Source organism: Pleurodeles waltl, chromosome 1_1, assembly GCF_031143425.1.
Source record: "Pleurodeles waltl isolate 20211129_DDA chromosome 1_1, aPleWal1.hap1.20221129, whole genome shotgun sequence".
Taxonomy (NCBI): domain Eukaryota; kingdom Metazoa; phylum Chordata; class Amphibia; order Caudata; family Salamandridae; genus Pleurodeles; species Pleurodeles waltl.
Genome location: NC_090436.1, coordinates 378,154,623 through 378,176,940, shown reverse-complemented (window position 1 = coordinate 378,176,940; position 22,318 = coordinate 378,154,623).

Here is a 22,318-nt window from a genome sequence, read left to right as displayed (position 1 = left end):
TCTCCACCACCTCCTGATTGCCGGGATCCAAGATCCTAGTGGAGCTGGTGGTTCCCTGGCAGTCCGACCACCAGGGTTTTAATGTGGCGGTCGGACCGCCACATTGGCGGCGGTCCAGACAACCACTGTTAGTTTGGTAGTCTGCAAACTGCCACACTTGTAATGACCCCCAAAGTCTTTGTGGTTGGTGCATATTAAGCTATGTGGAGTTGCATAATGGGAAAGAGAGTCAGAGAGGTAGTGAAGTGCTGTTCTTTTTTATTGCAACCATAAAGAAGAAATTGCAGGTAGGGTTATTTTATACCATAGAGCAAGCCCATTACCTGAAATATTGTCAATAGATAGAGGGTGAGAATTCTTTATTTCTTAAATATGTGGGGACAGATGTAGCATGAAGGAGAGTTATAGTGTAGTTCTGTGATGTGCTCCAGATTCGCTCCTTCCTATGCCAACCCTTTTAAGGGGAAGTTTTAGAGGAAGTGGATGGGCAACATAGATTTGCAGAAATTTGATCGAAGCATAATTTTTATGGTGTTGTGTTGTTTATGATGTTTTGCTGGTATGGAAAGGGGCTACTGAGGACCTCAAACTGTTTCCTACGATTCTCAAAAGAAATTATTATAACGTACAACTCATCCTGGAGTTTAGTAAAATGATCTAATGGCATTAACATTTTTGGATTGTGACATTTACTTTGTAGCTATCTATATATATATATAAGTATTTACTCTACCAAGCTACCCTCTGGTAGCTTGGCACACCGCAATAGTGAGGCTTAAGTTAAGCGGTAATGTGTAAAGTATTTGTCCAACACCTAAAACAGTAAAACTGTGAAAACACTTCAGAAAAATTCCCTGCACCAGGTTAGAAAAATAGAGCTTTATTTAATGAACAAAACAAGACCAAGACAACAGAAATCCAAAAAGAGCCAACTGTGGTTATCCAGTCTCGCTGGACCATGACAAATTCAAGAGTTCAGGCTGACCGCAGTAGAGTACAAACCGGATACAGAGACCCACCTAGCCCCGCTGAACACAGTAGGTATGTTGTCTGTGCTGCGTTGCTTTGAAAGGTTTTGCTGCAGTTCCGTGAGCATCACAGGGGTCAGAGCACCTTAGGCCTACTTCCAAGGGTCCAGCACAGGGGTGGTGCCACTTGGCAGGGAAAACTCACAGATGGCAGAGTACAGGTACAGGAGCAGGAGCACCTTGTTTGGAAGTATTTTGTGTCTCTGAGACTTCAGAAAACAGAAGGCCAGTCAGCTGGCTCTTGGAGTCACTTTGGGCTCTGGGTTGGAGAGATGCAGCTCCAGTCCTTCTGACTGCCAGGCAGGAGGGCAGCTGGCACAGGTCAGCACAGCAAAGCAGGAGTCCAGTAAAGCAGCAGTTCAGCAGAGTGGAAGTCCTGTCAGCAGCACAGCAGTGCTTCTTCATTGCAGAGTATCCACAGGTCCAGACATGTTCTGAAGTGGTGGTGTCCGAGGTCCAGTATTTATACTTTGGTGCCCTTGTTCTGGAAGATGGGAGAAGCTACTAGAGGCATTCTTTTGAAGTGCACAAATGCCCTACCTCCCCTATCCTGGCTCCAAGCTGGCTGGACTGACAATGCAGGGCAGTTAAGCCCTAATGGTTATGGACAGGACAAGCCTATTCTTTGTAAGTGAGGCAGTGTTAAGCTTCACCCCCCCCCCCCATGGAGCCAGTTAATGGCCCATTAAGGCCCATCAAGTCACACCTAATCTTCTATTGTGTGTGTCTATCTAGAGGGAATGCACAAGGCCCAGCTGTCACCCACCCCAGACATGTATTGGAGACAGGAACCAGGCAAACATCCCTAAAAGCAGCAAAGTGCCAACTTTCTAAAAGTGGCATTTTTAAAATTGTAATGATAAATTCAACTTTACCATCAAAGTGGATTTATCATTACAATTCCATAGATGCTAAACATGACAGGACTACCTCCTTCCAATTAGTAATTACACTTAATACATGTATTAAGGAATCCCCAATGTTATCCTATGAGAGGGGTAGGCCTCACAGTAGTGAAAAATTAATTCAAGAGTTTTTCACTAGCAGGACAAGTAAAACTAAAATGTATATCTCCTGCCTTATAGACTACCTAGGACCTAGCTTAGGGGTGTCTTATGTATAATAAAAGGGGAATTTGATGCTTGGAAGGGTTTTAAATTGCAAGTTGACATGGCAGTGAAACTGTGCATTCAGGCTCTGCAGTAGTAGGGCTGAGACATGTTTAAAGGGCTACTTAAGTAGGTGCCACAATTTGTGTTGCAAGCCCGCTAGTAGCATTTCATTTACAGGCCCTGGGCAGTTTTAGTGCACCGTACTAGGGTCTTATAAGTAACTTAAAAATACCAGTTGTGGCTACACCAATGTTACCATGTTTTAGGGTAGTGAGCATATGCACTTTAAAACTGGTTAACAGTGGTAAAATGCGCAGAGCCCGAAAGCTAACAAAAACAAATTCAGCAAAAGGTGGAGGGAAAAGGCAAAAATGTCTAGGAATGACCCTGCAAAAAGGGCCAGGTCCAACAACATGGATTTCTCCTCGTATGAGAACGGAATGATATCCATACTGTAGTAAAGGAGTACAGACTTTAGATGTTAAATGGTTAGAACTAATGGTTTGAAGGGGTAAATCAGAGGTACATTGTAGCCTCAATGGAAGTGTAAATGTATGGACAAATGTCAAAACTGAAAAGATGACATTTCCCTCTTTGTCCTTTATGTCAAAAGTGAGCATCGTCAACGGTGTGATGTAATATCGGTAATATCATAATTTAGGTGAAATGAAGTTCTTGAATTCTGTAGAAGAAAGAACAGAAAAAGAAAATATTGTCAATTGTAAATTGTGATGGAAAAATGTAGGATAAAAAACTCTCCAGCTCTAAAGCAAAGGGATCGTTTAAGGCAGTGGTTCCCAACCTGTGGTCTGGGGAACCCTGGGGGTCCGTGACTGCTTAGAAAATTAAAATTAAATAATATTAACAGATTAGGTCCGCAGCTTTCAGTAATGACTCAGTAGGGGGTCCGGGGATTCCAATAATGATTCAGTGAGGGTCCACAGATGTCAAAAGATTGGGAACCACTGGTTTAAGGAATGATGCCACGTATATAGCTGAGGAGTCTCTTCAGAGCAGTGCTTAAGGCTGCTCATTGATTGCTCTGTCAGTGTTTGATTAATGCTAATAACTAGTTAGTATTTTTAACTGAATAATTAATTCTAAGGACGTTCGGATGATAAGTGCATATACCTGGATGAATAGAAGAATAGTTGAGAGGAATGAAGGAAGTGTTAATTCCATTCAAAACACTCTGGAATTTCATAATGTTTCTTTTGTGTCAATGTTATCATGTTTTTATATATGTAAATTTTTTGGCAATTATGTTGAGATAATGTTTTAAATATGATGATCACAAAGACATATGCTGTGAGTTAAAAGAACTTTGAGAGATGAGATTGACCACGTGCATAAATATTCGGTCAAACAAGTAAGACATTTTGGAACTACAGCCATATAGTAACTGGCTTTTCCATGGACTTGTAGGATGTGCAACTGCGGCCATTTTAGGAGATCGTGTTTAGAAAAGAGGACACTTAAACTACTCTCATAGAGGTATGTTAGATATAGACTGTCAACTATAATCTAATAAGGTAATGGACATTTCTAGCATTGTCTGAGACAGATAAGCTACAGAATTGTTTTTAGAACAATGCACCATACTTTATGTTTTTTGTAGTTACAGACTTAATTGGAGAAGTTATAAGTTTAAATGTATTAATGGGACAATGGACATTACTGAATAAATTGACTCAGAAGCGAGACTGAAGGTAATACTATTTAAATAGAAAATTTCAACATCATCTGACTTGATTGTAATACACACATTCAAGGTATTATGTTTTTTAATGGAGAATGTTTACATTATGTGATTTCTATTAAATATGGCAAATCTTACAATTTGTATGGAATGGTGGAAGGTAGGAGGGCAACGTATGTCATTATAGAACAGTAAGAAATAGGAATATTTAAACCAAAGTTATCGGTGTTGATTAGCACATAATGTCATATTGTTAATGTAAGTTTAATCAAATCTACGATCTAAGAAAACATTTTATGGAAATGCCCTTTCAACTAAATCTACATGATTCTAAATCCAAGGTTGAAAGTCCTGGGATGAAAGTCTACATGAGCAGGCCTCTGTCCCCAGACTCATATAATTAAATATCAGCTTTACAACAGCAGAAATGGGGTATCGGTTAAATTCAAAGGCAGATATCAGAGCTGCAGGGAGGAGCTGGACGGTTGAAGGTTACCTTGATATCCGGATGTGGTCTACCATGAATCACTTTCACTTTTCTCATGCTGCTAGTGATAATGCGTCGGAACCTTGATAAGTAAACTTACAAGGAGACACGTCTAGGCCAATGAACCTTTTGACCGCGTTTGGGGACTTCCCAGGACGAGATATCTTTTGGCATCACGATCAATAGACCAATAACCTCAGCAATATTCACAATACTAATCAATACAGCTAATCAATAGCATTTAATATAGATCAATACAAGGAACGCACCATGACCTTTCAGACATGAATAACCACAACAAATCTAGTAAGAGTTAGGATATTTATTCCCTATTAGTTACAATCTAATATCATGTTTATTCGTCTCAACAATAGCAAGCACATCAAAACCACTATAATTTGGCAACTCGAGCAAAACTTTATCAAAGCATAGATCATGCACATTAGAATAAAGCACGACATTAGCATGAGTTAACTTTAGCAGAGTATCATTAGTACATTATTCAACAAAGCAAGAATTCGGTCATTTGTCTATTTGCATCCGATATTAGTGATCTCCTTAACTAACCTCAAATTAGCATCAGCATGTTGGGCTTCATGCAAAACAATTTGGCAACATGAATTTGGAAAACATTTAACTATAGTCTCTAACAAAAGAGCAGTTGGTACCTAGAAAGAAAAGGCAAACAGACAATTTCATCAGATAGTTACCCATCCGAATGAGTCAGCAAGCATCGTCAGTCTTCGTCCTCAGGACATCAGTCGATTCGCCATCAGCCAGGGCAGACAGGTAAGTCTCAATAGGGCATAGCAAGAAAGGGCTCTTCCCTCATAAGGAGGAGAAGTGCATAACAAGCAAGGAAGTAGGATGAGGATGTTTTTAGGTATAAGACAGCTAAAAGACAAAGGGGGTCATTACGACCCTGGCGGCCGGCGGTATGTTGGCGGTAACACACGCCAACAGGCTGGTGGTGTTCCGCCAGCAATTATGACCATGGCGGAATTGCCACGGCCATACCGCCGGCCCCTCCATTTTCCCGCCAGGATTCCGCCTGGCGGTCATAATCCCCAGGGCAGCGGTGCAAGCACCGCTGCCCTGGGGATTATGAGTCCCCGACCGCCGGCCTGTCCGTGGCGGTACACACCGCCATTGAAAGGCCGGTGGTAAGGGGACTTGGGGTGCCCCTGGGGGCCCCTGCACTGCCCATGCACTTGGCATGGGCAGTGCAGGTGCCCCCAGGCATAGCCCCGTCGCGCATTTCACTGCCCGAATTTCGGGCAGTGAAATGCGCGACGGGTGCTACTGCACCCGCTGCACATCAGCATTGCCGCCGGCTCTATTACGAGCCAGCTGCAATGTTGATGTGACATTTCCGCTGGGCCAGTGGACGGTAACACTGTTACCGTCCGCTGGCCCAGCGGAAATGTCATAATAGGGAGACAGGAATACCGCCGGCAGTGGCGGTATTCTGTCTCCCGCGGCCTCGGCGGTCTTTTCAAAAGACCGCCGAGGTCGTAATGACCCCCAAAGTCTCTCAGAATGGCAGAGGGATGATGAAGAAGAAGGGCGAGGAATGGCTTCAAGTGTGGCAAAGTAATGGCTAAGAGTGGCTCGATAATGGCTGATTTCTCCTCGAGTCACGCCGTTATATCAAATCTGTCGAACAAGTCTCCAATTTCCCATTGGGCAATATTTGGTGCATCGTTATCTCTGTCCACTAATTCTCCACACAGCTTACTAGAATTTTCACCTAACACAGTTCTCATGCAGTTGATTGGCTCCTGTGATTGACATCTTCAACGGGTGGAATGTCAGGTAAGAAAAGTTACACTTGTCGCTCCAGTCAGTAGTTCCATTGTCTTCTCCTAGTCGAGGCGACCTTGCACCTGTTGCGAATTACACTGTTGCATTCGGCAAGAATGTCTCCTTGAGGAAGTCGGGTCCCATGAGAAAGAATTTACTACAGCTACACATATCTCTAGCTTCTGGAAAAGTACAGCTTCATGTCCTTCAGGAAAGCAGCACATTGCACGTTAGAAAAACACAATTAATATGAGACCAGGTAGCTAGGCCCAGACCCTCACTAACTAAGGCCTAGTGATTAATTTAGCATAATCTAATACATAATTCTTATTCCTAATACAAAGTCGTACATTAGTACATTGTTAATTCATTATTAGTCAGTTTCATTAATCATTGTATACATTGGTGGCCACTTCCCGTGGGCACATTTCAAACGCGCACATTATTTTTCTTCTAGGTTAACATATCTTCTACGCGGCTCTGTTACACATTATATTGCAGGCTTTTCATGTTAATATTAATTTTAAAAGTCACACTCCAACACCAGTATGTTTGCAGCAGTTAGATTTGCTATGTTTAGAACTATAGAAGTACTTCTGCAAATATGTAGGCATTATTTTAGATACCGGCCACAAAATCTGTTGACCACGACCATTTTAACGAGCAAAGTAAAGCAAATTAGTGATTTGCAATTAGGACTGGTGCATGGTGAACGTCGAACAGCGCGCTCCGAACCATCGAAACCTGCATCTCTAGCTAACATGGTGCCCACCCATCAAATTCAACGGAAGTCGCCTCAGATGAAGGGTCCCTTTGTCAAGGTCTGCAGGTTTGCTGTGCCCCAGACTTCCTTAGTGCCCTCAATTCAAAGCTGGACTGTGGGGACGAAGTGGTACTACCCTATCATTTCTGCATTTTTTAAGTTGTGTTATGTTCTGTTAATCGTGTTATATAATAGGCTCCCTGCCACCAGTAAAGACATGAAGTACTTGCTGTATTAATTATCAAAATGGGTTCAGTTTTGGCTCCTTTGCTCTCTTAGTAAGAGTAACTCGGGTATTTGCACTCTGTACTGGTTGCGATTAGACAACATAGGGGAATATTTAAGAGCCGTTAGCGCCGCCATAGCATCAATATTTTACACTAAAGGCAGTGCTAAAGTGGCTTTTCTGCCACACCATATTTACAAAGTGGCAGAATGTCTGCATTGCGCCACTTTGTAACCCCTTGCTCCACATTATACCTGCGCCAGGCATAATGTATGCAAAGGGGGTGTAAGTGTCATAGGTACCCACTACAAACCAGGCCAGACTCCTACAGGGGGGGCGCAAGAAAAGTGGCGCATCATAGCTGAAGCACCACTTTTTCTTAAATATGGACCATACTTTCTTGTAAAACACTGTGCCACACTCAGTGTGGCACTCAGTTCGCTGGCCAGCTGTTGTGGATGGCACACACCAATAATATTTAGCACGTGGCAATGGCATAGTGTAGAATTTTGGGAGCTCCACTGCAGAATGTGAATAGGGGTCCTGAGTCTCTCAGTGGCGTTGGGGTGAATGGTGGTGCACTAAAGGGCTGATTCCCTGAAAGGCTGGAGGCCTTCCTGCGCCCCAGGAGCTGTAGGGGCCTGTGTTAAGCCTTTGGATGATGCGGGGATTTTAGAGTTATGGGCCCTGATGAACCCTCTTCTCTCTTTCACATGACTGAAAGTCGCGCTTGTTAGCAAGAGCCAAAATCTTGTGCTAACATGGAAGTTAAATGCAGAAAAACACACAGAAAAACACTGTTCCCGTATGTTATTCCTCATGTAATTTAAAACTAGTAATAACCTCACGTGCATGAGGTGTGGTAATGCCATTCAAATTCCCAAACAACCTGACTGACTTCAAGTGTGTCTGTTTAGCAAGAACCGGCTTCCCAGATCTTGGCAATGACTGCTGAAAGGTCAACACATTTCTCTTTCATTTCCTTTTAACTGTTGCACCAAAGCCTGTTAGCAATGAGTTGTCAAAGTTCCATTGCTTTTTGGCGCTCCTTTTAATCGTGGTGCTATTCAAACAGAGCTCAAACGAACAAATGTTCATACAAAGGCGTGGTGATCCCAGTACCTCAAGGACAAATCGTGTGACTTTTGACAAATCCCACCTGTAGTAGCCCAATTAAGTCCCTGGGCTGGATCTGACCAAAACCTGCTGTGTGCAAAAGCCTTCTGAATGTTTTAACGCCTGTAAATTGATGTGCTCAAATCAGGGAGGCATACATATTACTAATATTTCTAAGTCTGCCAGCACGTGTGCAGACGTTCTCAACCCACATTATTTGCTCGTTTCCACACCTTTTATCTAAAAGGTCTTCTTTCATTTTTCTGCTTGGAAGAAGTAAATGCCAGGTGCTATTAGGAACATGATATTTACCACGTTCTTTGGTAAATACAGTCAAATTACGGAGTACTTGTGTCAGCTGGAAGGTATACCTGCTGCTGTGCGTTGTGTGGCTAACAGTTGAACCTACCACAGCAATATTCCCACCTGAGTGTTCACCCTGGGTGGTCACATTTTCTCTTTTTCCAGCCTTTTCCTGGCGATTTGGAAGAGATGAAATAGTCAATTAGACCATCTGCTCCTAATAAGGGGGATTGTCTGATATACTTAAATCAAATGTGCCAAGCTTGCTGGTTTAAGGTTCCTTTGGCGGAGCGCATTGGGGAATCACTGTCGGAAACATGATGATCTACCAGACTCTAAATAGAGCAGGTGGACAGTCAGTTTGGCAAACAAGGTACTCCACCACATTCATGCCAAACTCTCATTCAGACCCTCAGTCATATTAGTACCTAATTATAGTCACTTTCCCTTGATAAAGTTTCTTGTTCAAGTTACAACATTCTCCACAGTTGCGGGTCTCCTGGGGAAACAGGATTCACAACGCAGCACGAACCATACATGCTGTTACATTGCAAGTGTTACAACAAATGTGTCTTTAACACACATTCCTTTGCCACGCCTGTCCTTACAATGACCTGCCTTGGGGAAAGCGACGCTGGACTTCAAAGTCCAATGCTTTCCCTACTGATGCACAGACTGGAGTTGGAATAGTAAATTGTATCTTTCCAAAGTCAAACTCTTTCCCTAAGGCATGTCGTTGTAATGATATGCTTGGTACAGGAATGCGTGTTAAAGACACATTCGGTGTAATGCCTGCGATGCATCGGCATGCGCGGTAAAGTCATTTGTTATTCCGACATACAACTGGTCTCTTGGGCAACATATTATCAAACTATTGTCCACATAAGGTGCACAGTGGAGTGAAAAGAGGCTTTGTGTGCAATGTGGCAAAAGATACAGTTAATGTCCTGCTCATCATTCTTCCTTTCCCCTGTTCAATATGCTGTGGAATCACATGGTTGGGAGTTTTGCTCCTGCAGGTGCTTGCTCCCCATAAACCTCTGAAAAAGATGGCCCGGAAGGAAACTAAGCAACAGCATAAAAAATCTGACACAAGCATAGAAGAGTCTAGGTAAATGTTAACTTTGCCCTTTTTGAAGGTAGGTGGAGTTTTCCAAATATGTGTAGCTTGTCCTGAGGCAATGTTTGCAGTCACCAGGTATCAGTTCACAAAACATGTTTGTTTGGTGCTATTTCATGTCCTTGGTGGTATGTTAAGGCTTGCTTCAGACACCTTTAACTGCTCTATTTTTAAAACAAGAATTGGGAGTTGGCATTATGCAGCAAGAACATTTGTGCATATTTGTTGTGTGGAATTTTACTTTGGTGGTGATGTGGTTTGTTATTTTTAAGCTGCTATGTTGTGCTACATAAATACAAAATTATTTTGCTGTGTTGTACTGTTGGTGTTTTAAGTTCTGTTTTCACAGTTTTGCTGTGATGTGCCTAGTTATGTTTTGATTGTGCTGTTATGTTGCTTTGTGTTTGTTTTATGTACTGTATACTTTAGATATGTATAAAATGCTGCTACATTTCCAGCCAAAAGCATATATGCCTTGAAAATTCCTGTGAAAAGCAACCATTTACCACTGTTCAAGTTGGCAAATGTCCCTGCTCCAGCTCTTCAACTAAGACATCAGTGAACCAAAACCTGTGGCAGGGACTAAGGGCCTTATGTAGAGGTTGGTGAATAGGACACTGCCAAAACATGACATATAACCAGTCTGCCGTATTCCAAGTGCCATGGGCTATAATGTACTTTTAATACCTCTGATGGGATGTCTGCCATGTTCGAGGTGGAGCATCCCATATGAAAAACTCAAAATGAACCGCTGAGGCTTAACTTAGGGCTCCCTGTGCTGGTGTTTTCTCAGTAGCAGCCTTATTTCCCTGTAGCAGAAAGTCCCACCCAACCATGGTACAACTCTCAGGTGCAGGGAATCTCCCGCCTTTACAGCCAGCAGAAGAAATTTTCCCTGATATTACTAAGGGATGCTTTCAGTAAGGGCGGCCATTCTGCAGACAAGCATCATCAATTCCCTGCTTCCCAGAGCCGCTTCTTAGAACAGGACTTCCTGCGAGAGGGGTTATGGACATTTGGCAGTGGGCGATATGTAGCAGTGATTAGGAACAGGAATTTCTTTCTCTATCATGAGGGGTCCATTTTTCTCTTGTTTGAGATCTGGCTTGACAGTGCAGCTGTCAGTCTACCAATTATACATTGAGTGGGCTTTTGTTCCACACAGACGACTAATTGCTCTCACTTCATGCTCCTGATTATTTGGGGTATCATTCCACCTCCTAACAGGTGCTTGCATTGCACTGAATGAGGGAATATTTTACATCTCAAAAGTAAACAGAATCATCACACATTACAACCTTTATAATATTTACAATGTATACTGAACAAAATACTTTTTTGTTTTTTTCTTTCACTACAGAAGGCATTTTTTATTGTTTTAATCAGGACTTGCATTATACCTTCTGGAGTATTTAAAATATAATGTAAAGCAGGCATTGACACAACCAACTATTATGGTTTTAGTATGCTAACACTGGCAAGCATAAATACACACTGTTGTAAATAGCCTTTTTGCAGGGTCACCCCCAAACAGTTTGCCTTCCTCCTTCTCTTTTTCTGACCTCACTTTTACTGGCTTTTGGACTCTATACACTTTACCACTGTTAATCAGTGCTAAAGTGCATATGCTCTCTCCTTAAAACATGGTGACATTGGCTCATACCCAATTGGCATATTTAATTTACTTGTAAGTCCCTGGTCAAGTGCACTACACGTGCCCAGGATCTGTAAATTAAATGCTACTAGTGGGCTGCAGCACTGGTTGCGCCACCCACATCATCAGTAGCCCCCTAACCATATCTCAGGCCTGCCTCTGCAGAGTCTGTGTGTGCAGTTTCACTGCGGCTTCGACTTGGCATTCAAAAGTACTTGCCAAGCCTTAAAGTCCCCTTTTTCTACATATAAGTCACCCCTAAGGTAGGCCCTAGGTAGCCCATAGGGCAGGGTGCTATAGGTAAAAGGCAGGACATGAACATGTGTGTTCTATATGTCCTGTTAGTGTAAAACATCTAAATTCGTTTTACAACGCTGTGAGGCCTGTTCCTTTCATAGGATAGCATTAGGGCTACCTTCATATACTGTTTGAGTGGTAGATCCTGATCTGAAAGGAGTAGCCAGGTCATAGTCATATTTAGTATGGCCAGAATGGTGATACAAAATCCTGCTTAATGGTGAAGTTGGTTTTTATATTACTATTTTACAAATGCCACTTTTAGAAAGTAAGCATTTCTCTACACCCCAGTTTGAACCCAGCCATATGCAAATCAGTCTTGACCCTGTTCCTCATGGGAACAGTCCAGCCCGAACTGCCAGGCCAGGTTCTCCCTGGACCGGAAACAAGCATCCTGGGACCGGTTTCGGGGTTACACCCCTCATCAGCCAGGCTAGCTTGAATCCAGTGGCACAGTGAGCCCGGGACCCACATCTGGGCATACCCGGCGCACTTAGGGCGGCAAAAGCAAAGCAAAATATAAACACTGTGGGATAGCGTAACTGGATGGACGGAATGCGGAACCAATCAAACATTCACCCCCAGTCACAGATCTGGGTTTAATCCATCCATTATTTTGCTCACCATGCCACCCCAGTTTGAACCCAGCCATATGCAAATCAATCTTGACCCTGTTCCCCATGGGAACAGTCCAGCCCGAACTGCCAGGCCAGGTTCTCCCTGGACCGGAAACAAGCATCCTGGGACCGGTTTCGGGGTTACACCCCTCATCAGCCAGGCTAGCTTGAATCCAGTGGCACAGTGAGCCCGGGACCCACGTCTGGGCATACCCGGCGCACTTAGGGCAAGACATCCTGCCCGTGGCCAGTCCAGTCTCGCATAGTGCATGACACGGAACAGCCGCCTGATGTTGTGTGACGTAACTCTCACCGGTAAAAACCCATTTTGATCCGGGTGCACCAGGCCCGGTGTTATAGGCGCTAGTCGCATTGCCAGGGTTTTGGCCAGAATTTTATAATCCGTGTTGAGCATTGCCAATGGTCGGTACGAGCCCAACTCTGCCGGATCTTTGCCAGGCTTGGGAAGGGACACAAGCATCGCCTCCCTCTGAGATGTCGTCAAGCATCCCCTCTGTACCGCCTCCTCATAGACACAGAGCAGCTTGGGTGCAAGGATTGAAGTAAATGCCTTGTAAAAGTCAGCCGGCAGACCATCCAGACCCGGCATCTTGCCAGACGCCAGCTCGCGAATACTGGCCTGTATCTCAGTGAGGTCAAGAGGCTCCTCCAGTGCACTCCTCTGGTCAGCTGTCAGACATGGGAGTTCCACCCCAGAGAGAAACTCGACGTAGGACTGTTCAGAAGAAGCCACAGCTGAGGCGTACAGTGTCTCGTAATGCTGCGTGAACGCAGAGTGTATTTCCTCAGGTGTATGTAGCAGAAGACCAGACTCTGAGCGAACCTCCATAATTGGTCCGTGGTCACGATCGCCTCTAATCAACCAGGCCAGAAGTCTACCCGACTTGCCTGCTGAGGCATGCGTTCTCACAGAGTGAGCAGCGTAATTCAAGCCACGCAGCCGTTCAAGTAGGGAAAAGCGTTTAGCGTGGGCCCTGGATAACAAAGCCTCCACTGCGGGGTTTCGAGCAGCCTCTCCCTCAGGGCGCAGCGAGTCTCGCTCTATATGACCAAGATCATGCTCGATCGAGCGGCGCAAATTCCACTGGGTCCCCATACAGTGACCACAGATGAAGACCTTAAAGGCATCCCATTCTAACAGGCCCGTAGAGGCAGTACTGTCGTTATGCTAAAAAAATTCAGGGATCGCCACATCGAGCGATGCTTTAAAGGCTGTATCCTCCAGGACCTCATGTCAGAGTTTCCAGGTAGGGACAGCTGAAGGGGAGACATCCCAGCCCAAACGCACAATCTGTGGGTTGTGGTCTGAGTGCGTGCATCCCAGATAGTCCGCGTCCACAACCGCAGAGGTCATGTTTTGCGTGCAGAGTATTCTATTAAGTCGCACATGCAGGGAGTGCGGGGCAGAATAGTACGAGTAAACTCTGTCTGCAGCATTTCGCTGCCGCCATATATCTATCAGGTGCCAGTGTTGGGTCCAAGTGACCAGCCCACGTGCAGCTGCCACAGTAGGTGATGTAGTCAGTGGGGGGAAGGAACGATTTAAGTCAGTATCTGGCACACTGTTGAAGTCCCCTCCCAGTAACCAGGGATATTCGCTCCAACCTGATAATTGATGGGACAGAGTGTGCAGGAAGGAAGTCTGATCTACATTTGGGGCGTATATAGAGCCTAGCACTATGGCCCGACCCGCAAGCCACCCACAGACCAGGGCGAATCTCCCTTGCGCATCTATGACCTGGTCCTCTGCTACAAAGGGGACACTAGGTTTAATCCAGATCAGGGCTCCCCTAGCATAAGTGGAGTGGCCTGTTGCATATAATTGCCCCCTCCAGCGCTGCTGCAAGCGAGGGAGCTCTCAGAGCGCCAAATGGGTCTCCTGCAAAAAGGCGAGGTGTTCTGAGTGCCTTTTAAGATATGAATATATGGAGTACCTGCGCCTAGGCGTGTGTATGTCGCGCACATTCCAAGTGATCGCAATAGATGGATTCATGGCGGTATCAGCTCAATGTGCCTGTATACTGCCCGTCCTGCCCTTAAGCGTAATACTGCGCGCACAATGGCGGGTTCCCAGCACTCAGTCAGACATCCCGGGTATAGCCTCCAACATAACCAGAACAAAACCAATACCATCAGAGCAGATGAACAACCGGTTCCCGCCCAAACCCAACAATTTTAACATTCAACAAAATAATCACACATGCTAATTCTCCGATAGTAGGAGAGTGGGGTAGGCCATATCACACAAAAAGTAAGCACGAACTAAGTCAGTCATCCCGGCTAGAGTGGATAACAGAGTGGAGGGAGCCAGCGGCGAGCTGCACTTTTAAATAGTGGTCTGAGACAATTACAATACCAGTGAAAGCTGCACAGTCTACCCACAAAGTATCCCATGCCTGGCAGTCGCGCCCTCAGTCGGCACATATTGAGTAGCATGTCATCTCTGTCGACCAGATGCCCCGTTTACATCAAGCAAAAAGTTACATCATTTCCGGGCCATTCAAATAGGCCCCTGCAGGGCCTAGAAAAGGTCATCCGCAGTGCCAGGGGTTACAGGGGGCACTCCGGAAAACCCAACTCCGAGAGCCGATCGGGTGTGGTAGGGCGATCGATGGGAGGCTGTGAAAGTTCAGTTTCCGATTCCGATGCCGCCGGAGAAGCACTGATAGCCACTGCCGACTGCAGCGCCTCGCGCCGCTCCTGTATGAGCTGTTCCAGGTCTGGACCGTGTGTCGCAGCCTCAGCGGCCACACCGCCCCCCCTACGGCCACGCCTCACCCGGTTGCGCCTGCTCTTCGACGCAGGTGGGTTCCTCTCCTCCTCGTGGCTGGAAACGTGGCCTGTCGACTCCAGCCATTCCCACGCCGCTTCTGGCGTGGTGAAGAAGTGAGATTTGTTCTCAGCTATAATGCGGAGCTTGGCTGGGAATAAGAGAGAGTACTCCAGGCGCAGTGCCCGAGGTCTACGCTTCATGGGCAGGTAGGAGACCCGATCTCTTTGCACTGCCAGAGTGTAGTCCGGAAAAAGCATTATTTGTGCATCGTCCACCCGAGGCGGCGGGGAGGATCTCACAGTTTTGAGAATAATATCTCGGTCTGCATAGTGGAGCAATCGAATTATAAAGGGACGAGGGCCGCTACCTGGAGGTCTTGGTCGCATGGGGATTCGATGAGCCCGCTCCACCGAAAAAAATGGGGTCAGTGTACCATCCGGCACTAACCCCCTAAGCCATCTCTCAGAGTCGGCCACCGCATCCCGGCCCTCCGCACCTTACGATAATCCAATCACCCGTATGTTATTTCACCTGGTACGGCCTTCCGCGTCTTCAACACGGTGCTCCAATTCTCCTATATGTGCCAGTGCAAACCCCATTTTGACCTCCAAGCGAGACGTCGCCGGAGTCAGCTCATCCACTCGTTCCTCTATCAAACCTGTCTTGTCCGCCAGGCTGCGGTGGTCAGCGTGTCTGGCCACCTTGTCGATCTTGGCTTCCAGAGATGTGCTAGCCCGCTCCAGTGAGTCGCCGATGTGCTCCTCCGCAGCCAGCACAGCATCCAGCTATTGGCGTCCTGTGACCTCCCAGCTCCAGTACCAGAGCGAAGGCGGCCCGTCCCCGCCATAACCAAAGTCTATGTGGACTACAACTGGCGCCACTCCACTCACCAGCCGACACTCCACCAGTGTTGTTAGGCAAGAGTCCACCGGTGCACCCACCCAGAGCAGGAGGACCAGGCCAGGAGAGCGACACAACAATTGAGGCAGTCGTGCGGCAGAGCGGGCCCTCCAAGTCAGCCCCCGGCCCCTCTCAGTCAGCCAATTCGGTGGCGTGATCTCTCAGCACTAAAAGCCGGTGGGGACCGATCCCCCGCCACAAGCTCTGAAACCAGTGGCACGTCCTTTAAATCACTTCTGGTGTCCTCTGGACCAGCGCTTCGCCAGCTCACCGAAAGGCCGGGCCCGCTTGCATGCGCCCCCAGAACGGTGCCTCGCAGCAGCACGAGCAGCCCAACCAACAACCGTCCTGCAGCCTTCCTCCTTCCGCCCGCCTCGGGCCGCAGATCGCCAACTCCAGGCCTCAGATGCCTCAGGTAGACTTCCCAGTCTGGGGCAGACAGCGCGATCCAGGCCACACGGCTGGCAGGCCCGGCACTCCCCTCCAGCGCTGTAGCGCCCTGTCTGGGAGGCCGGCCCACGCCGCCGCGCACCTCTAAGCTCCCCAGGCTCTGCTTCACCCCCAAAGGAACAATAGCCCCCGAGGCGCCTTCTTCCAGCAGGCCCTGGCAGACAGGCCCCTCCGGCGCTTCAGCCGTGCGCCTCTACGAGTCAGCGCCCGCCGCTCACCTGGGCCCGGCAGGCCGCAGATCCTCATGGGTCCGGCCCGGCACCGCTCCGCACCGCCCCCGGGAGCCGGCGTCCAGGATTGCCATGAACTGGGGCGCAGCAGCAATCCAGCGCTCCTGCCGACTGGGCGCCGCCAGCCTTCAAGCCCCCGTGTGCTGTCTGATGAGCCGGGCAGGATGCGGAGCTCGCTCAGCTCGCGTCCGCCATTATTGCTGGCTTCGTCCCCTACTGGAGCATATGTGGGAAGCAGTGTCTCCTCCTATGCTCTGTCTCCTGAGGAGCTTAGGGACAGACATGCTGAGAAGGACCTGGGGCTGCAGAGGAGAGAAGAGCTGAGGCTGAGAGGGCCTTAGCAGAAAGAAAGATAGCTCATGACCTGAGTCTGAAGGAACTGGACTTAAAAGCACAGCAAGTAGAATCCAGTGGTGGCAGCAAAACTACAATGTCCAGTGCTGAAAAAGAGAACAACCTACCCAGAGATTTGGTACCTGACTTCAGACAGGTGGAGGACATAGACAAGTGGTTTGAGGTGTATGAGGTCACCCCTAGTAGCGCACAGGATCCCTGAGGAGGATTGGGTGGCTGTCCTATGGGGGCATATACCTGGTAATGGGAGGGATGCCCTTCTGGCCCTAGATGGGAGAGACAGATTGAGGTATCCACCAATGAAGGAGACCCTTGTCAAGAGATATGGCTTCACCCAAGAGGAGTGCAGGTTCAGATTCAGGGGCAGTAGGAAACTGCCTCACCAGTCATGGGGGGATTTTGTAGGACCCTTTTGCAAGGCACTTGATGGCTGGGTGAAGGGTGCAATTTGAGGGGCTGTACAATTTGATGGACAGAGAGCACATGTTCAGTCACTGTTTTCCAGAGCTACACCAGCACTTGGTTTAATGTAAGTTTTCTGACCCCAGGGAACTTGCAAAGGAGGCAGACCTCTGGGTGAGTACCAGAGTGTCTGAAAAGGCATTTGGGAGTGATCCTATGGAGAGGGGTTTAGGTTCCCCTCAACAGAGTTGGGGGGAGGTACACAGTGACCAAGATAGGTCCCAGAAAGGTAAGGGGGAAAAGGATCCCATGTCCCTTCTTAAGGTAGGAGGAGAGGTGGGGTGGGCAGAGGCCCAGAAAGCCCTATTCTCATCCCCAGTGCTTAGACTGTTCCCACACTGAGCCAAGCAGGTTAACCTAGTCTACACTGAAAGACCAACCCCTGATAGGAGCTCCCCAGTGTCATGTGAGCTAAGATGGATGACCCCTGAAGGCCCCCTGACAGTTCAATTGGCTGGCAGTACCACTCCTCAGAGGAGGGCACAGAAGTCCAGAGGGAGGGGCAAGGTGAGAAAGGACTCACCCTTGTCCCTTGTTCAGCCTAAGGGTACAGCCCCAGGGCTGAGTGGCCAGTGTCAGGGTACTACACCTGAACTGGTGAGAGGTAGAGTAGAGAAGGGGTGCAAGACCCCTGGGGCTACTGCCACCCATTCTGAGGTACCTTAGGAGCCCCCTGGGAGCCCCTTACCAGACCCCAGTTGGAGGAGCTCATCCAAAGGCCCCACTCAGGGTCTCCACTTAGCAGTGGATGGTCTGGGGCCTGGCTTCTGACACTGACAGCTGTCAGTGGCCTGTTTCTGTTCCTGTATTTGTGGATAGAGTTTTCTCTGGGTTGGGGACAGAAGTCAGACCCAAGGAATAGAACGTGCCTCATCACTTTGTTGGCCCTGGTGGTACTGTCTACCTACTGGGATGCATCAGTGAGCAAATTAAAGTTAGGAGCTTCACAGATGAGGTCCTCAGATGAGGAGAAGGGTTCCCCAGGGGTCTGTTCAGTGGCCCCAGAGAGTATAGACAGAGGAGCATCACTGAGTTCAGAATGGCATAGAACTGGCAAGTGCCCCTGCAGCAGTGGGCCATTGTCCATGTTCTATCGCCTTAAGCAGGGAAGTCCATCAGAGTGTTGATTAGCCTACCCTGGCTTTAGGCTGGAAAGGGATATGTTGGAAATGGCCTTTCGGTAGGGTCGCCCCCAAACATTTTGCCTTCCTCCTCCTCTTTTTCTGACCTCATTATTGCTGGCTTCAGGACTCTGTGCACTTTACCACTGCTGATCAGTGCTAAAGTGCATATGCTCTCTCCTTAAAACATGGTAACATTGGCTCATACCCAATTGGCTTATTTAATTTACTTGTAAGTCCCTAGTCAAGTGCACTACATGTGCCCAGGACCTGTAAATTAAATGCTACTAGTGGGCTGCAGCACTGGACCTAACCATGTCTCAGGCCTGCCTCTGCAGTGCCTGTGTGTACAGTTTCACTGCCACTTCGACTTGGCATTTAAAAGTACTTGCCAAACCTTCAACTCCCCTTTTTCTACGTATAAGTCACTCCTAAGTTAGGCCCTAGGTAGCCCATAGGGCAGGATGCTATGTAGGTAAAAGGTAGGACATGAACATGTGTGTTCTATATGTCCTGGTAGTGTAAAACTCCTAAATGCGTTTTACAATGCTGTGAGGCCTGCTCCTTTCATAGGATAGCATTAGAGATACCCTCATATACTGTTTGAGTGATAGATCCTGATCTGAAAGGAGTAGCCAGGTCATATTTAGTATGGCCAGAATGGTGATACAAAATCCTGCTTAATGGTGAAGTTGGATTTTATATTACTATTTCAGAAATGGCACTTTTAGGAAGTGAGCATTTCTCTACACTTAAATCCTTCTGTGACTTCCAATCCACATCTGGCTAGATTTAGTTGACAGCTCCCTTATGCATTCACTCAGACAACCCCAATCACAGGATGCTCAGTCACACTTGCATACGTCTGCATATTGAATGGGTCTTCCTGGGCTGGGAGGGTGGAGGGCCTGACACTTACATATCAAACGACAGTAGCCTGCCCTCACACAAAGGACTGCCACACCCCCTACTGTACTCCTGGTAAACAGGATAGAACTGAAAGGGGACCTTGTGCACTTCTAAGCCACTCTTTGAAGTCTCTCCCACTTCAAAGGCAGATTTGGGTATCTAAACAGGGCCTCTGCCCCTACCAACTCAGACACTTCTTGACTAGACACTCTTGTCACACACACTTTCTGGAGAAGAACCTGAAGCAGAACCTGCAACCTGCCAAGAAGAACTGCCTGGCTGCCAAAAGGACTCACCTGACTACTTTCTGAGAAGGACTGCTGTCTTGCTTTTGCCCTTCTGCCTTGCTGCTCTCTGGCTGTGCTGAAGAAGTGCTCTCCAGGGTTTGGATAGAGCTTGCCTCCTGTTCCCTGAAGTCTCAGAACCAAAAAGACTTCATTCCAAAAAATTGATGCACGGCCTGCAAGAAACGACGCACAGCCTGCATCACGGTGAGAAAATCATCACACGCCGAACCGGAATGATGCAGCCTGACTTCGCAAGGAGAAGATCGACGCAGCACCAGTGTAGCGACCGGAAATTCAACGCACAGCCCTCTGGATCAATGCACAGCCGAGCCAGAACGATGCAGCCCAACTTCCTGAGAGGAATCGATGCAGCGCCTGCCATGTGGTAGAAATTGATCCACTCAGCCCCTGTCACTTCATCTTGCAAGCGCCGCATTTCAATGCATCATCCCCGGGGCGTCAGAAAACCTTGCAACTCAAAGAAGATCCCAGTCTACGTGCCGGAAATCGACGCAAAGCCTACCCTGCATGAAAACTCGACGGCACATCACCTGTGTGCACCAGAAAAACCGACGCACACCTCCCCGTTTTCCACACATCTCCTCCTCTGCGGTCCCTTGCGGAGAATTTGAACGCAAAACAGGTACTTTGTGCTTGCAAGAGACATTTGTTGCTTTTAAAAGACTAAAGACACTTTATATCCTTTTCACAGTGACATCTCTACATATACTTATTGCATCTTAATCGTTTTGACCTGCATCTTATCAGTTAATATTATGTATTTTTCTAAACACTGTGTGGTGTATTTTTGTGGTGCTATACTGTGTTATTGCATGATTTACACATTGCCTTCTAAGTTAAGCCTGACTGCTCAGTGCCAAGCTACCAGATGGTGGCCACAGGATAATTTGGATTGTGTGTGACTTACCCTGACTAGAGTTAGGGTCCTTGCTTTGGACAGGAGGTAACCTGACTGCCAACCAAAGACCCTATTTCTAACACACACATTAAGGTGAAATATATTGTTTTGCAAATGTGTGTTTTCATACTTCAACAGCTTCAAAGTTTGCATGCTGGAAAAGTTTAAAAAACAATTATGTGAAGTTTAGATATGCCTGGATTAGCAGTTTTGTAAACCTCTAAGTGATGCACAATCTTCAGGATTTGTTCCCTCAACTATAGTTTTAGCAATGACCCAGGACATTAAAGGGATGCTGACTAACTCCTTTCTAATCAGTTGCAGAGAACAACCAGAATCCACTACGCAATGACTTAACATTCCTCCTGTAGCATTTTTACAAGTGTAGTTGTGTTCCTAATGGGTTCTGAAAAATAATTTACGACAACTCTGGCCAAACCCTCTGCAGCAGTGCTTCTGGTGATTCAAAGTCATACTATAAATCCTACCCCATATCTACTTCATGTAAGGTGCCCACAAAGCAATATCTCGGAAGTGCACTTGCTTTCTGGAAAAGAATAACATTGAAACTGAAATAAATGTGTGTATCAAAGATAGGGCTAGTCTTTAGTGTCAAACATGTTCACAGTGCCAGGTTCTGTATGAATCTGGAAACAGCAGCAGAAAATAACATGAGCAACTGGAAAAATAGAGTTACATGGCATCACTCGCTTTAAAATTCTATACAATTGGCAATTCACCTTCCAGCTATGGGTGTGCAAGAATTTATTTCCAACGGCAGAGCTGTGCAAAGTTCAAATTCTACTAGTAATGAAATTTTGGTATGTGGGTGTAAGAACATGGATAATGATTGAGGAGGGTGGAAGTCTCATTCAGACAACAATCACTATCCCTGTCAGGGTGAACCACAAAAGTCACTAAACTGGCCTGTGTGTGATCTTCTAGTAGTCTGGCACGAAGCTGTCAGGATTAACTTAGCAGCAATGTGTAAAGTCTTTCTGCAGCACACAAACAGTAATAAAGTCGAAACACAACACAAGGAAAATCCCAATCCAATTTTGAAAAATGGAGTAAATTGAAATAATAAAATGACACCAGAATGACAAACTTCCATCAGTATAACTGGAGATATGCAATTTCACGGTCTGAAGAAGATATAGCGCCTCAAACACAAAGCGCCACTCCCAGCTATCTGGTCATGCAAGACTGGAGAAAGTTAGAATTCTGACCGACAGTGACGGAGAGTGGGTCGGACACAGCTGTAAAAGTTACCTTCTCAAAGTCTGGCACGAAAAGTTCTGTTCATGGTGGGGGAGGCTGTGAGAAGCAAGAAGAGTGTTGCATATGGTCATGATTGCAGCACGAAGACCAGGCCAGTTAAGTGTTGCATACAATGAGGGCTAAAGTTTCTCGTTGAGACTCACTATGGGCTGTCATTCCTTAGCACAAAGTGCAGATCTTGCCTTACCAGCTGTCACTGGGGATCACTTTAGTGTGAAGAGTTGGGTCCACCGGACGGCACAGTATCAACACAAACGGCCAGCACGGGGTCAAGAAGAACACAAAACTAAAGATTTCACCTCACCCGCTCAACTGATGCCTGGTAAGTGTTCAGGACCTGAAGAGGCACACCTTGGGAATCAGAAAGTCAATCCAGCAGAAGCCAT